Here is a 15,107-nt window from a genome sequence, read left to right as displayed (position 1 = left end):
GGCGGGGCGGGGCGCCCACAGCCTGGCCTCCAGCAGGGCAGGGAAGGTGGGCCAGGGATCCTGGGATCTTTCTCCGCAGAAAGAAAAGCTGCCGAAAAGAACCAGCAGCTTCTCTCTCCGCTGCTTCTCTTTCTGAACGCCGAGAGCAAATGGACCCCACACCCAGGTGAAACAAAGGAGTAGCCAGGCCCACCCCACCCCCAGTGGGCAGCTCTTTTTGTCTTTCCTTAAGTACAGAGCGATTTGTATCTTAATAACAGTATGGGGGAAAATTCCTTTAACAGGAAAAAAACCTAGAACTCTTAAAACCCCAACAGCACCATACACAATACTTTCACATTTGCCTGTAGCCTATCATGACTACTACCATTACTGTATTATAGTCATTCTTAGCCAATCGCAAGAGTAAGCAAGTAACAATTTAAGCTTACCACGGAGAATTCTCAGACCCCCCTCCTTCTTCTACTTCTTGCTCCATCGACATTTCTTGTTTGCCTGCGATAGCTCTCTTTTTGGTAAAAACATGTTTTCTATTTCCTTATGCCCTTCTTGAGACTTATTTACTTGGTGAAAAACATATGCTTGTTTGTAGTCACATACCGTTGTCCTAATCATAAAAAAAATCTCCTTCCAACTCAATATCCAACCTTTGCCTTCTCAGTTATTCAGTGATCAGTGTTTCAGCAAAACACCTTTTATTCTCTGTCAAAACTTGCTTCCATTTCTACCTCATGCTAAGTTTCTATATTCAGAGATCTTTCTGCCAAGCCCACATAGCTGTGAAACTTTCTTACCAAACTTTCATCCTCTCCAACAAGCTTGAGCTACAAGGACACCCTTTCGGTTTCACTGAGTCCACGCTGCCCATGTAGCTGTCACTGAGCGAAGTGTGCCAGGGGAGAAGCACTTGCTGAAGGAGTCTTTCAATGCGCAGGGCTTTGAAGGCAGCACCACCATGTGGGCCACGAGAAGGGGTGAGGAGGAACATGGTGTCATCCTGGCACCTTTCTCCTGTGTGAGACGTCTACTGAAGCTCTTTGCTCCTTGCAAGACAGCTGAGTGCGCCGGGGTATACTCGAGCCGAGAAGGAGTGGGCAGACAGCATCGCCATCAGACGGGCACTTTGCAGGTTGCCGCAGAAAGCGCTTTGCTGCTGGGCACATTGTTCCGGGCAAGAAGCAGACGACCATCCGCCTCCGGGAGAACGAAGGTACAGCGTGTTCGAAAAGGCGAAGAACGAAGCCGCGGAGTGCTGGGCTCGTGTGCTCGTCGTACGGGCTGCAAGACGAGCGTGGCTGCCACTCTCCTGCCTGCTGAATTCACGTTATAGCCTTGGGAAGGAGGAAGTTCCACGGCACTGACACGTGCTGCTGCTGCCTAGTCCTCTTGCAGCTCTCTGTGGAAGCAATTGCGCTTCCGTTCAGTCTCCATCTTTTGGAGAACACGATGGTAGTAGCATACAGTGGAGGAGGGAAGAACAGAGTGCACTGGTAAGTCTGGTGCTGCTTACGTGTGGAAGGTGAAGGTGCAGCCCAGCACTGGCTTCTACTTCTCGGGCCGTTCTCCAGGAGAGCATCGGCTGAGTGCTGCCAAGGGAGCTGCGATAGTGCAAGCAAGGCGGGCGTCTGTCTTAGAAGAAAGGCACAGAGCCACAGTGTGATTTGCTATTTCTGAAGGCTGCTTGGAGAGGCGTGCTTTAGGAAAGCCTTCTGCTTTGACGACTGCTCCTGGGTGAGCTCTAGCTGCAGGGACTCTGCAAGGCTGAACAACTAGGAAAGTGCCTATGTCCACGCTGTGGGATGAAGCGCTATGGCTGCGCCTTCCTTTCTGGAGCAACGAGAACGCTCTCAGCCAACTCGGATTGTGAACGAGCCCTTGCTGGACTTGGGCAATTCTGTGCACTGCACACACAAGCCCGGTGCTCTGCAGCTAAATTCTTTGCCTTAAGTAGTCTGGACTGAAGAGAAGGCCAGCGATGGCAGTGAACTTTGCCGCTTTTCCATGTGCATGCTGCACCCACCCACGGTGCACCGTGCACGGTTTCTTTGCTCAGCTCGAGCTACAAGGACACCCTTTCGGTTTCACTGAGTCCACACTGCCCATGAAGCTCTCACTCAGTGAAGTGCGCCAGGGGAGAAGCACTTGCTGGAGAAGTCTTTCAATGTGCAAGGCTTTGAGCGCAGCACCACAATCGGGACACGAGGAGGGCTGATGAAGAACATGGTTCTTTCTTGGCAACTTTCTCCTGTGTGAGACGTCTACTGAAGATCTTTGCTCCTTGCCAGACTGCAGTGTGCACCAGCATACACTCTGGCCGAGAAGGACTGGGCAGACAGCGCCACCATCTGACGGGCACTATGCAGATTGTGACGGAAAGCAGACTGCCCCTGGAAGGCACTGGCAGCTATGAGTTCCCCAAGTGTCAGGGGCAAATGCTGGGCGAGCTTGTCGTCCTGGCACGGTTCTCTGTGCGAGACGCAGGCAAGAAGCTTTCCCATTCTATTCGGATGACCAGAGAGGCAGAATGTGGTGGTACGTAGCGCTTAGAAGCAAAGGGGCATGGCCCAGGCGAGTTTCGGCAGAAGCAGTGCGCTGCAGTGCTTTGCTGCTGGGCACAGTGCTCCGGGCGAGAAGCAGACGACCGTCCGCCTCCGGGAGAACAAAGGTACGGCGTGTTTGAAAAGGCGAAGAACAAAGCCGCGGAGTGCTGGGCTCATGTGCTCGTCGTACGGGCTGCTAGATGAGCGTGGCTGCCACTCTCCTGCCTGCTGAATTCACGTTATAGCCTTGGGAAGGAGGAAGTTCCATGGCACTTAGCCATGCCCTTGAATGTCCTCCTTCCAAATGCTAGAACATCCATTCAGCAGGCAGGAGAGTGGCAGCCATCGTGGTGCTTCGAGCTGAGATGGACCGGGCAGATAGCACCCACCACAGAGGGGGCGCTTTTGCACCTTGTAAAAGGCAAGAGGACTGCTCCTGGAAGGTGGTGAGAATCCCTGTTGCCACTAGTGTCAGGAGCAAAGTCCTTGCAAGCTTGTTGTCCTGGCGCAGCTCTCTGTGGGAGATGTAGCCGAGAAGCTTTCCGCTTAGCTTGGGATCACAAGAGGGGCAGAATGCGCTGCTATGTAGCGCTGAGAAGGAGAGGTGCAGGGCCCAGGCGTGTTTGGGCAGAAGCGGTGTGCAGGAACACTTTGCTGCCGGCACAGTGTTCCGTGCGAGAAGCAGACTGCTGTTCGCCTCCGGGAGAACGAAGCTACGGCGTGCTCAAAAAGGTGAAGGATGAAGCCGCAGAGCACCGGGCTGGCATGTGCGTCGTATGGGCTTGCAAGATGAAATGTGCCTGCCGCTCTCCTGCCTGCTGAATTGATGTTCTAGCATTTGGAAGGAGGACGTTCAAGGGCACTTGCTTGTGCCGCTGCCTCTTCCTCTTCCAGCTCTAGGTGGAAGTGATTGCGCTTCTTCTCAAGATTCTTGAGGAAACTCTTTTGTTGAACTTTGGAGTGCAAAATCCTGGGAATTGAATGTTACATTCCATCTAGAATGAAAGTTTTGTTCCTCAGTTTTTGTCAGGAACAGCTAGAATGGAAAACACTTCTTGGGTTTTGCATTCCCTTCAGAGAATATCAACACTATGCAAATCGATGCCACGATCTATTCTGTCACCTAAATGTACTGTTTCAGTCATGCACTCATACGCTGCTCATCTGCAATTTTCTGTCCAGATTCATTTGACCTCACGCATCTTCTGTTTTGCAGTCACCAACAAGTCTTGCTACAGAAAGACATGCTAGATCAGAAGCAGTGTTTAGGTAGGTCTTTGGTACGGCAGTATCTGAACAGCATGCAACTCATACCTCAGCAATTCTCCCTGCGGCTCCGCTACACGTGCTCTCGCATTTTTTCTCTCTCACTGAGCCTAAACTGTAGAACAAAAACATCCAGGAACTGCTGCCATGGGAATGCACAAAGACCAAAATTCCAGAGGTGGCCTGTACATTCCCTTTGCAGCCCCTGAACCCTATCAAACGTACTGCTGGTCTGTAGTTTTCTTTCCAGTGACACATCACATTCAGTTGAGCGGATACTGCAGACAAACCGAATCGCTTCCAGCTAGTGAGCTCCAATACGAAAATGTGGCCGCACAGGAAGCTTTCACTAGCCTTGTATGGTACAGTTGCTAACTTGCACTATGACTGCAGTCAAATGGTACTCAGGGCTTTTACATGGCGTCTGTATACTGCAAACACCTGACAGTGTTCTGTGCCTTCACTGTCAGTTTAGCTACCATCAAGTACTTTCATGTTCCCAAGGTGCCCATTTTGCACAAAGAAAAAGATACCAGCCTTGCTGGACTGCGGCTTCTTCTGCCAGTCTTTCAAGTACACACCTCTCACTGGGGCTATGCACCTTTCTTCTAAGCTGTGTGGAAAGTCACATTCTTTACACTCACAGATCCCAGTTTCCATCCTTAAAAGAGCCTGCAGCTCTGCCCATGCAAGCAAGTCTGAGAACCGAAGCCCGCCGGCAGCATTCAGCTTTGTCTCTTTTCAGAGCGTGTACTGCACGCAGCACAGTGTGCTGTGGGGGGTTTTCCTCCATTACAGGTACAGTCATACTCTTTCTGTCCCACTAAGTCCACATCATCCATCTACTTCTCACTCAGGGAAAGGCAGTAGGAGAGAGAAAAGCAGTTGCTGCATTGGTCTTTCCGAGTCCATGATTTTCAACACACCGCTGCACTCTGGGTGACAAGGGGGTGCAGTGGGAGGGTCTGCTGTTCTTGCTCAAGCTGGCACTTTCATGAGCTAATGTTTGTGTAGGATGTTCACAAGTTAGTATCTGGACTCTGCGAGAGTGAAAGACAGCACTGGGGAGCTCATGTTGCCCTCTGAGTGTGGTGCAAATAAGAGTTTGTACCTGGAAGGGGAAGACCAGTGAAATCTTTTTGTCCTGACATGGTTGATTTGAGAGCAGTGGTGTTTTCAACTTGGCTCTGCACTTTGGGTGGTTTAGAGCTAGGTGAGGGGCCTTTCCTTCTTTTGCAAGTCCCCCGCGCCATGCTGTGGTTGTTCTTCTGAGTGCTGACAGTGCGCAGGTTAAAGTCAACTGCTCCTCATGGCGCCCAGCACCATTCATGTGGCAATAGTTTGTTCCTTTGCAGATCCTGGCTCTTCAAGTGTCTTTTGATTTTGTCCAGAAGACACTTCCATGTGGAGACAGCAACAGGTTGCTGAATGGGCACCTTTTGTGACCAATATTTACACTTGATGAAATTAGTGCATCAGGGTGGTGATAGGCAATCAATGAACACTCAATTAACACTTACAATATTACTAACTTAAGCGAAACGAGGTTTTGCAAATGGAAATCTCTCCTTTGTACTGATACAGCCCTAATTTAATTTTCTTCAGTGCACCAGCCTCAAGCACGGTGCTCTGCATTGATTGCAAGTAAGAATGTGATCGCAAGTAGGAACATTTAGTTGGAAAGGAAAGCTCATGGCACAGGTTCACATGGTGATGTTTCTATTCTTCAAAGTGAATGTGAAACCCACTCTAACTTATTATCCAAATAGGACAGCACCAGGGAATGCTCATACTTTAAAGGTAGCAGGGAAAAGAGCTCAGCAGCTTGGCTCTTGCATTCCCTCTCTAACAGTTCAACAGCTCTATCCCAGAGAACTGCCTACTAGGAGGAGCTATTAAATTCACATGCCGTTATATGTGCACTTTCCTCCTCAGCTTTAAGTACCATCATAATCCTTCAGTCTCACAGAGTCAGGATGCAAATGAAATTTTATCAGGGGCTGCTAAAGTCAGCAGGATGCAAATTTGTTCAACAGCTTGGCTTTTTCATTCCTTCTCTAACAGTTCAACAGCTATAGCCCACAGAACTGCCCACGAGGAAAAGCCATTAATTTGCTGAGGACACCCTACATGCAGATCCAAAACTGCTTTCTTTGCCAAAGAGAGAAACTATGAGCCCATCTCAGAAGAACTGGGATCCCCTCCTCCAAAATAGAAAACATCCAGGAACTGCTCCCATTCAATGTGGCAGAACTGTTACTGGACGTTACCTGCCCTGGTGTCTAGATCAGCTGCACACCAAGAATGAGCATAGCTGCTTGTCTTGGCTTACTGCCAAGAGTTCAGAAGACCACCTTTCAGAAATGGAAACGACATGCCAAAATTGACTTTTTCAGGAGACTGCCTTGAAAATATGCGTAGCAACTCCATACTTGTACAGATCAAGGGAGTGCTTCTACACCAAATATGCCAGGACAGAAAGTTGCTGCTGCCCTTTACCTCCACTAGGCAGCTTCTTATGTGCACCTGAAACACTGGGGCTAGGTGCCTTCCTTCCCATGGAAAAGCATTGTCATCCTCTCTCAGGAACTGGCGTGCTACCTCCAATATTGAATATATCTAAGAATTGCTCCTACACAAGAGGTGTCAGGAGAGAAATGTCTCAGTTGAGTTTACTTCCCTGTGGGACCTTATCATCTGCTCCACCAACACTGGGATTCAGTCCTTTGCATCCCAAGGAAAGGCATTATGAGTCATTTAGCCTTGCGTTACCTTCAGTACCATTGCCTGGTTTTTCCTAGCCTACCCTTGCTTTGCCTTCCTTGGCTATGTCTCTCTTGCCTATGTCTCCCTTGCCCTGCCCTGCCTATGATTTCCTTGCTTTGCCCTGCCTTGCCTTTTCTTCCATGCAGGCAAGGCAATGCAGTCAAAGTAAGTTTAGGCAATTCTAGTCAAGTCAAGAGAAAGTTAGGGAATGCAAAGCAGGAGCAGTGAGCAGGCAGCAAAGTAGGACCAATGAGTGCGAGGCAAGAGAAGGCCCAGAAGTTGTAGGGAAGGCAGGGCATAGGAAGGTAAGTCCAGTGATGCAGAGGGCAGGCAAAGACAAGAAAGGCTAGGCAAGGAAAGGCCAGGCAAGTAAGGGGTAGGCAAATCAAAACAGGGAATGCTTATACAAAGCAATGTGAAGCAAGGAACAGCTAGGCAAGTCAAGGCAAGAACACAGAAAGGTCAGTGGAGTAAGGCAAGCAAGGGAGAGATAGGAAAAGCAAGTTAAATCAAAGGAGAGGAAGACAAGACATGGAAGGCCAGGGAAGGAGGCAGTAGGCAGGGGCTGGTTATGAAAAGCAGTGCAAGGCTGTTGCTGTTGAGACGGTCACGACACACATACACTCTCTGCCCTGAGCAATGGCAAAAAAGCACTTTTATTATTTACGCATCTTCTCTTATACACTTTTTTTAGCTACATGTGCATGGGCTATTATTTTGCTACAATACAATACTATTGGTTGTCTATAGTGTACACACATTCTTTGCTAAACATCCGCCAGTATCGTCCCTTTTGCAGATGTTACAACTTCTTTCTGTTGCTTATCTTCTTGCTTCTGCAATTCTCACGAGTACAAAATGATTGTATCAAGGGAAATGTCTGTGAGGCCTTCAGACCAGCTGTTGGTTCCCACAAAAGGCAAGGGAGTGGTAGACAAAAGAAGGCCAGGAATCTGTAGGCAAAGCAGGGATTGGGAGGGGTAGGCAAAGGAAAGCAAGGCCATGTTGGAAAGGGGCACAAAGGTCAAGAAGGGCAAGGGTTATGCAAGGCAATGCAAGGGAAGGGAAGGCTAGGCAGGCCAAGGCAAGACAAGAACACGGAGGGGTGGTGTAGAAAAGGTGATGATCGGATGGATAGGCCAGTCAAAGTTGGGTAGGTGTGGGTAGACTAGGCGAGGGAAAGGAGGGGTAGCAGGGCAAGGCACGTGTTGGCTTTGCAAAGCAAGGCGAGAGAGACTTAGGCAAGGCCAAGAGAGTCATAGGAGAAGCAGGCAAGACAAGGCCAGGAAACAAGGGGTAAGAAAGTCAAGGTGGGAGATTGGTGAACAAGGCCATGCAATGGAGACATAGGAAGGGCAAGGGAGGTACACAGAGGTGTCTGTAAGGCAATGCAAGGCTGGGCTCTGCATGGCAAGGGATGATCAGGTACAGCAATGCCTTCATGTACCCCACTGTTTCAGGAGAATATGAGAGGTGGCCCAGGGGTGGTCAAAGCCAGCAAGACCCATCTGTCCTGGCAGCTTTCCTCTGGGAGTAATCCTTGGTTGTACTGGATATGGGACATGCAATCCACATTTTAGCCATAGACTCCTGGACAAGAATGAAAGTTCTTTTCCCTGGGAAGGAAAACACGTAGACCCACTGTTTCAGGTGCAGATGAAAGACAGAACAAGGAAGGACAAGGCCAGCAAAGCTTGTCTGTGCTGGCAGCTTTTTCTGGGACCAATCCTTGCATGTACTGAATTTTGGACATGCAGTTGAAATTTCACTCTCGGATTCCTGGACTAGAATTACAGGAGAAGTGTTCACGAAGGATGTCTGGACTTCAGGTGGCTCTCCTGAAAGCTGTTTATTGCATAGGCGAAGTTACAGCAGTCCAGGGAGTGGGTATCTAGAGTCAGCTACAGCTTGTAGGCATACCTGAAGCCCCCTTCTGTTCAAGTTACAAAGCATTATATACTTTTCTTTGCTGAATATCTTAATATGTAAAAAACAATAAGTGCCATACACAATACCTTTACATTTGCCTATAGCCTATCATAACTATTACCATTACCATATTATAGTCATTATTATCCAATCACAAGAGTATGTATGTTTCTACAATTAAAATTTAAGCTTACAAAAACAATTTAAGCTTACAATGGAAAATTCTCAAACCTTTCTTCTACCTGCCATATCGACATGTCTTGTTTGCCTGCGATATCTCTCTTTTTAATAAAAAACATGTTTTCTATTTACTTATGCTCTTCTTAAGACTTATTTACTTGGTGAATGTTCTGGTTTGGCCAAATTTAGAAATATATCCTCTGAGGGAAGGCACAATCACCCCTCCCCCACTAAGTTCGGGAAAAATAAATTTTCCTTGAAGGAAAGTGAAAGAGATAAAACTATTTATTTAATAAACACACAAGAAAAGGAAAATAATGCTAAGTAATAAAATCTCTCGCTGAGGAGAAAAAAAACCTGGGAAAGTGTTAGAGTCCTCCCTTTGATCTCCTCAGAGCTGGGGCTTGGCCCAGGGCCAGGTCCTCTGTGCTCACTGGAAAGTCCTCCTGATGTGCCAATATTGAAGCAGTCCAGCAGAAAAGAGAGAAAATCTGAAATTCCAGGGAAGGAAAAAAAAAAATTCAACTCCCAGTCTCTCTCCAGAGAAAAGGAAGCTGACCCACTGGCCACAAGCTGACTGGAAAACAGCAAGCCGGGTGCTTCCTCCCTCCCCTGCCGCCGCTGGGAAAAAAGCTATCTCTGTGTGACCTTTAACACGCTGCAAACTGCTTTGAAAAAGTTTTGCTCAGTTTTTTTCCTTCCCCCTCTCAGCCTCAGTTTAGAGGCATAGAAAGGCACAAAGTTAACTTCTGGGCATAGGGCAGTGACATGGGATACACATCATAAACTCACCCCAAGACAGTGAAAAACATGTCTTTGTTTGTAGTCCCATACCTTTGCCCTAATCATAAAAATCTCCCTCCAACTCATCTCCAAATTTGCTTTCTCAGTTATTCAGTGATCACTGGTTCAGCAAAACATCTTTTACTCTATATCAAAACTTGCTTTCATTCCTATCTCATTCTCAGTTTCTACATTCAGAGATCTTTCTGCTAAGCCTACATATCTGTGAAACTTTCTTACCAAACTTTCATCTTCTCCAACATCAAATGACAGTTTTTTCCATAGGAAGAAAAGCATGTAGACCCCCTCTTTCAGGTGTAGATGCCCCAGGCGAGGTCACATTCAGCTAGACCTGTCGAGCTAAAATCTCTTGTCTGGATCCAATCCTTTAAAGTACTGAATTTTGGACATGCAATCCAAATTTTGCCCTTGGGCTCTGGAATGAGAATGACATCTGTAGGATGGATAGCCCATAACCCCAGTATTTTAGGTGCAGATTAGTGGCAACCCAGGGGAGGTCAAGGCAAACCAGACTTGTTTGTCTGTCCTGGCAGCTTTTATCTGGGAGCAATCATTGAAGGTACCTCTCACTTGCCTTGCCTTGAAAACCCAGCAGTTTACTTGCATTGTCCTGCTAACCCTTCCTTGCCTTGCATTATCTTCCAGGCCCATCTTCCCCTTGAATTCACCTGCCTACTGCTTTCTTCCATGGCCTTGCATTGCCAGGCCCACACCTCATTTGCATTTCCTTGCCATTATTATCCAAGCTTGTCATTTCCTTGCCATTCCTGACAAGCCCCTCCCTTGCCTTCATGACCCATCCGTCGTTGCCTTGCCCTTCCTACCACTCCATTGCTTTGCATTGCCTTGCTCACTCAACCCCCACCCTGACTTCCCTACTGCTTTTTTCTTGGCCTTATCTGCATTGCTTCTTTCTCTTATGACACTCATTACCTTGTTTACCCCTCCCTTACATTGCTTTGCCTTTCCTATCCAATCTTGCATTTCCTTGTCATTCCTGACCATTCCCTTGCTTCGCCTTTTTTCCCCCACCTTGCTTTGCCTTACTGCCTCCTCTGTATCCTTCCCTTGCCCACCCTTCCCTCCACTGCCTTGAATTGAATTGCTCACCCATACCCCACCTTGAATTCCCTACCCAGTTTTCCAGGTCTTGCCTTGCTTTTTGTTCTCCTTCTAGGACTCTCATTACCTTGCTTACCTCACACTTGCCTTGCTGACCCTTCACTTGCCTTGACCTGAACCTCTTCCTTGCTTTGCATTATCTTGCTCAACCCTCCCTCACCCTTGAATTCAATAGCCCTTTTTTTCTGGCATTTTCTGGCCTTGCCTTGCCCTTGCATGCTCCTTCTATGACTATCAATGCCTTCACGTATCACCAGTGATACTAAGGATACCAGGACAAAAAACTCAACAGCTTGGCTTTTCATTCCCGCTGTAACATTTCAACAGCTCATTTAACTGCAGACTAGGAAAAGCTAATTCCTGACAAATCACAGCTAATTTTTGAGAAGAATGTTTTTGTTTTAATTCTGCCAGGCAGCTTTTAAAATAAATTGCTCTTTCTCTTGTTTCTGATCTTAACAGATGAATGAAGAAGAACTGCTTGAACGCAAAAATTATTAATCTTTTCAGAGCAAAAGCATCTGCTTCATCCATTTTTAAATAGCTGTTTTCTATTTATCAGCCAGCAAGCTCAAACAGAGGATTTAGAAAACCACTTCATAGAGGAAGATGTGGAACAGGTTGTTGCTCTTTGTGGAGACAGGGCTTGTTCATGATCATCTAACTGAGACTGCAATGTGAACGGTTACTCCAGTCCTTCAGAGACTTAGCTTAAGTCCCCACATGTACAGAACAGGCTGTGTCTTTTGGGCTGCTGTGTCTCTTGGGCAGCTGTTTCTCATCTCCTTAGAGGAAAATGGTAGAGAACCCATCCTCCACAAACCTCCTACTCAGTCTCTCTTTTGCCATGAGTTGTTGTGAGTAATACAAAATAATGAGTTTTCTGGTTGCTGATGATTAAAGTGGTCTGTTTTGGAGGCTTCAGTTTTGAGGGAAACTTAATTGATGACTATATTATTAAAAAATCTTGCAATCAGTTCTGTGATGCATGCTGCCACCCTTATCCATCTGTGAAGTAGCTTAAGGAATTCCTCAAGGCACAGAATTAGCTGTTAGATTAATTAAATTCTATCTTGCACATCTAGTGCTATTGTCCTCTTTGTGCTGCAGCATCACATTCATTTAACAGGCTTTGGGTTTCTCTGAATTGCATGTGATGTGAGATAACTTAAAGATGCATTTTATAGCTCTTTTTTCTTTCTATTGTTTATAATCTGCAGCTGATGGATTCCTGCCTGGCACTGCTGCTGTAGGTGGCTGCAGAGGCTGCTGTACAACTTGTATAAGCCCACTTTCAGCAGTAGAACATAGAAATGTGCTGGATTTCCCACTGTTACAAGCTATCTACCTACAGAGATGATAATGCTTCATTTTGCACAAATAAACCAAAAATATCTTGGTTCTGCTGCCTTCGCTCTGTTCTCTAGAGAGTAATAGCAAGTTTTGAAGTCACCTGTGGATATCAGATCAGCTCTAGAGTGGCTGGATTAGGGCCTGAAGTATCTTTCCTGGTGCACAGGTAGGTCTGACTGCAGTAATTTACATCGTAGTCTAGGTATCTGACTCAAATGCTTTTGGAAAATGTTGACAGTACTCTGCTTTTGTTCTGTAAATCCAAGTGGTTTTTACTGACCTAGCTGCAGTCTTGAAACCCTCCCACTTTAAATTCTTTGGGAGCCAGAGTTGATTACATCAGCCTTTGAAACTGCACTATATGCATTTGCCCTGAGCATGGGGAAGAAGCTTGCAACCATAACCAGTGCTCTACTTGGAATGTTGACTCATGGATTTCTAATTGCAGACACTGGGAATCTGCAGATTCAGAGCATCTGATCACATTTGGTATTCCTGTGTGTTAGAAAAGGCCAGACCCATCACACCTAAATGTTGTCTCTCTCTTCATCATTCTCGACACTGTTCTGTTTCGAACTTCTGTTAAAGGTAACTGCAGGTGTGCTGGTAAGAGCTGCCATAAAAGGTCTGCGGCAGCATCACAGTGCTGAATTAATTTGAATTTCACAGTAGTTTGTTGATATCTGGAGCTTAAAATACCCTCCTGGAGGTTCCCCATAGCTTGCTTCCCACTAGCCTTACTGTTCAGTAAAATTTCATGAAGAGACAGATTACTCTGACAAATCAGAAGTGGTGGTTACTCTAGCCTTATGAAATAATAGAAGAGATTTTTGTTTGAACTGGTATTTGAGGACAGAGGCATGATCTCTCCAGAAACAACACCCTAGTAGCAAAGTGCTTTTGCTTGGGTGTTTTTACGCTTACATTAGGCAGGTTGCTGAAGATTTTGAGCTACTGTGCATACCTGTGGATGCTAAAGATAAAAACCAAAAAGACACAAAAAACCATTTTGCAGGCTATTGTAATATTATTGGTCCATGATTCCTAGGACCTGATGCTGTAGTTTACTGCTTGTAAAACTGAGAATCTGTTTCATTCTTGTGCAGGTCTGCTGCCTCCAGTATAATAAGAGGGTATTGTGTGTGTGTGTTCCTGGAAGCCTTCAGTTTGAAGGAATTCAGTCTGGGGTATAAAAAATTTTCTCTTATATTCTTGGCTATAGTTTTGTGGATTTTTTCCTCTTTAACCCATCCTTCCCTTTCAGCCTGTGTCCGTTATTTCGTAGCAGCAGTCTTGGCTGCGGTATTGATTTAATTCAAGGAGATTAATTTAGGATGTGCAGCGTTACAAGCTGATAAGATCCTTATAAAAGAAAATATCTCTTAAAGAGCCTTTCAATCAAATACAGAGGAAGGGAGTTTGTTTGGTGACATAATGAAATAATAGGGATCCATTTGGACGCCTTTACATAGGATAGTGAATTTGCACATGGCCATTCCTGTGCAGCACCACTCCTTGATCATCTGGAGAAGTGTGGAATTGGCTGAGGTTAGACCTTTGTGAGCTAGCACTCCCTCAGGAGAAGGAAAATAGCTGTTTAGGCATAAACCAGTTTTTTTCTGTAAAACGGAACTGGGAGAGGGGACTGAAAACTATGAATGCTTAATTGACTGGTTGGAGAAGCTGGGGATGCTGCTGGGCAGAGTGAGGAATGCTGAAAAATTGTGATGAAGAGCTCTGGTCTTGTAAGGCTGGTGTGAAGCTTAAGCATTTGTTTTGGTTTTGTTATCCTAAATGCATGAAATTTTATCACTTTGTTTAGCTAGTCCAGACTCTTCTCTATGCCTATTCAACAAACTGAGATTAAAGAAATTGTTGTTAGAGGGTATTTCCATTTGATTTAACATTAAGATGTTACTGGAGAATAAGCATTTTTTATACTAGGCATCATCTTATAAAATCATTCTTTCCAATGATCTGCAGCTGTTATGCCATGCTTTTATCCTGTATCTTTTAATAAGGTTTCTATTTGAGTTGGTGCTCATATATATATATATATATATAAAAATATTTTCTATTTATTTTGTAATTTGAGATTCTGCATACACAAGTAATGTTATTTTTGTTGTTTTTGAAAGCCAGTAAATGGAAATAGTTTTCTCAAAGGGACAAAACTAACAAAAATCACTGAAGTAATTTTAGAAATCCCTCTTATTTTGTTTTTAGAAGATTCTAATTTAAAATTAAACAAAGGAGAGTTTATACTTACATGTAGGGTATGACCAGCCACTGCCCTGGAGGGTCGTCTGCTGAGATAAGGAGATTGCCTAAATCTCCCAGCAGGACTCCCCCTGGGAAGGCAGCTACTCTGCAGTTACTGCGAGAAGATTGACCCAGAATCCTCTGGGAGACCCTATGCAGATCCTTTGTTACCCATTGGCCTTTACCCTCTGACACCCACCTCCTGTATCCCTATAAAAGCTAGCCCTCTGCCCCTGCGAGACAGAGAGCTTGTTTCTAGCTTCCACTTTGCCGGAGTACGGACCACCAATAAAGCTACTTCGTGCAGAACCAGCTATATGAGCCTCTCGTCTCTCTCTGGTCTGGCTTGGCCTGGAGGCTGCCCTGCAGAGCTGAGCTAAAATCACGAGCTGACAATCGCTAAAGAGCTGACAGCTTCTGCATGAGCCCTCCTAGCTAGCAGCTGAGGGAAGACACCCGGCCTCGGGAAGGTGATTCCTTATGGGACCATCTCTCTGGACCGGTCACCTCTTCCTCGGTCAGAGCTACTGAACCCTCACCAGCTGACACGCTTACAGATCTTCATGTATACATTTAATCCTATGTTAGGTTGTATTCAGTTTTAAAAACCCCTATATTTTAATGTATTATTGTATGCCAGCTATAATTATTGAGAGGTGTGTCTCTACCTGCCCTTCCTGTTTAAATCGAGCCAGGGTAATAGCAGATTAAGAGTCCTCATTTAACAGTTCTAGGGGAGAATTTATTGCTTGCAAGAAAGAACAATTATTAAGCCTGGCTCAGGGGAAGATCAAGTGAAAGAAACACATAAGCAGGTTTATGGGACCAGAGAAATGCAAGGAAACAAAACTGAAGATTTTAAAAGGAGACCAACACATAGAAAAG

Source organism: Corvus brachyrhynchos, unplaced genomic scaffold (genome assembly GCF_000691975.1).
Source record: "Corvus brachyrhynchos isolate BGI_N302 unplaced genomic scaffold, ASM69197v1 scaffold416, whole genome shotgun sequence".
Taxonomy (NCBI): domain Eukaryota; kingdom Metazoa; phylum Chordata; class Aves; order Passeriformes; family Corvidae; genus Corvus; species Corvus brachyrhynchos.
This window is presented reverse-complemented; position numbering follows the sequence as displayed.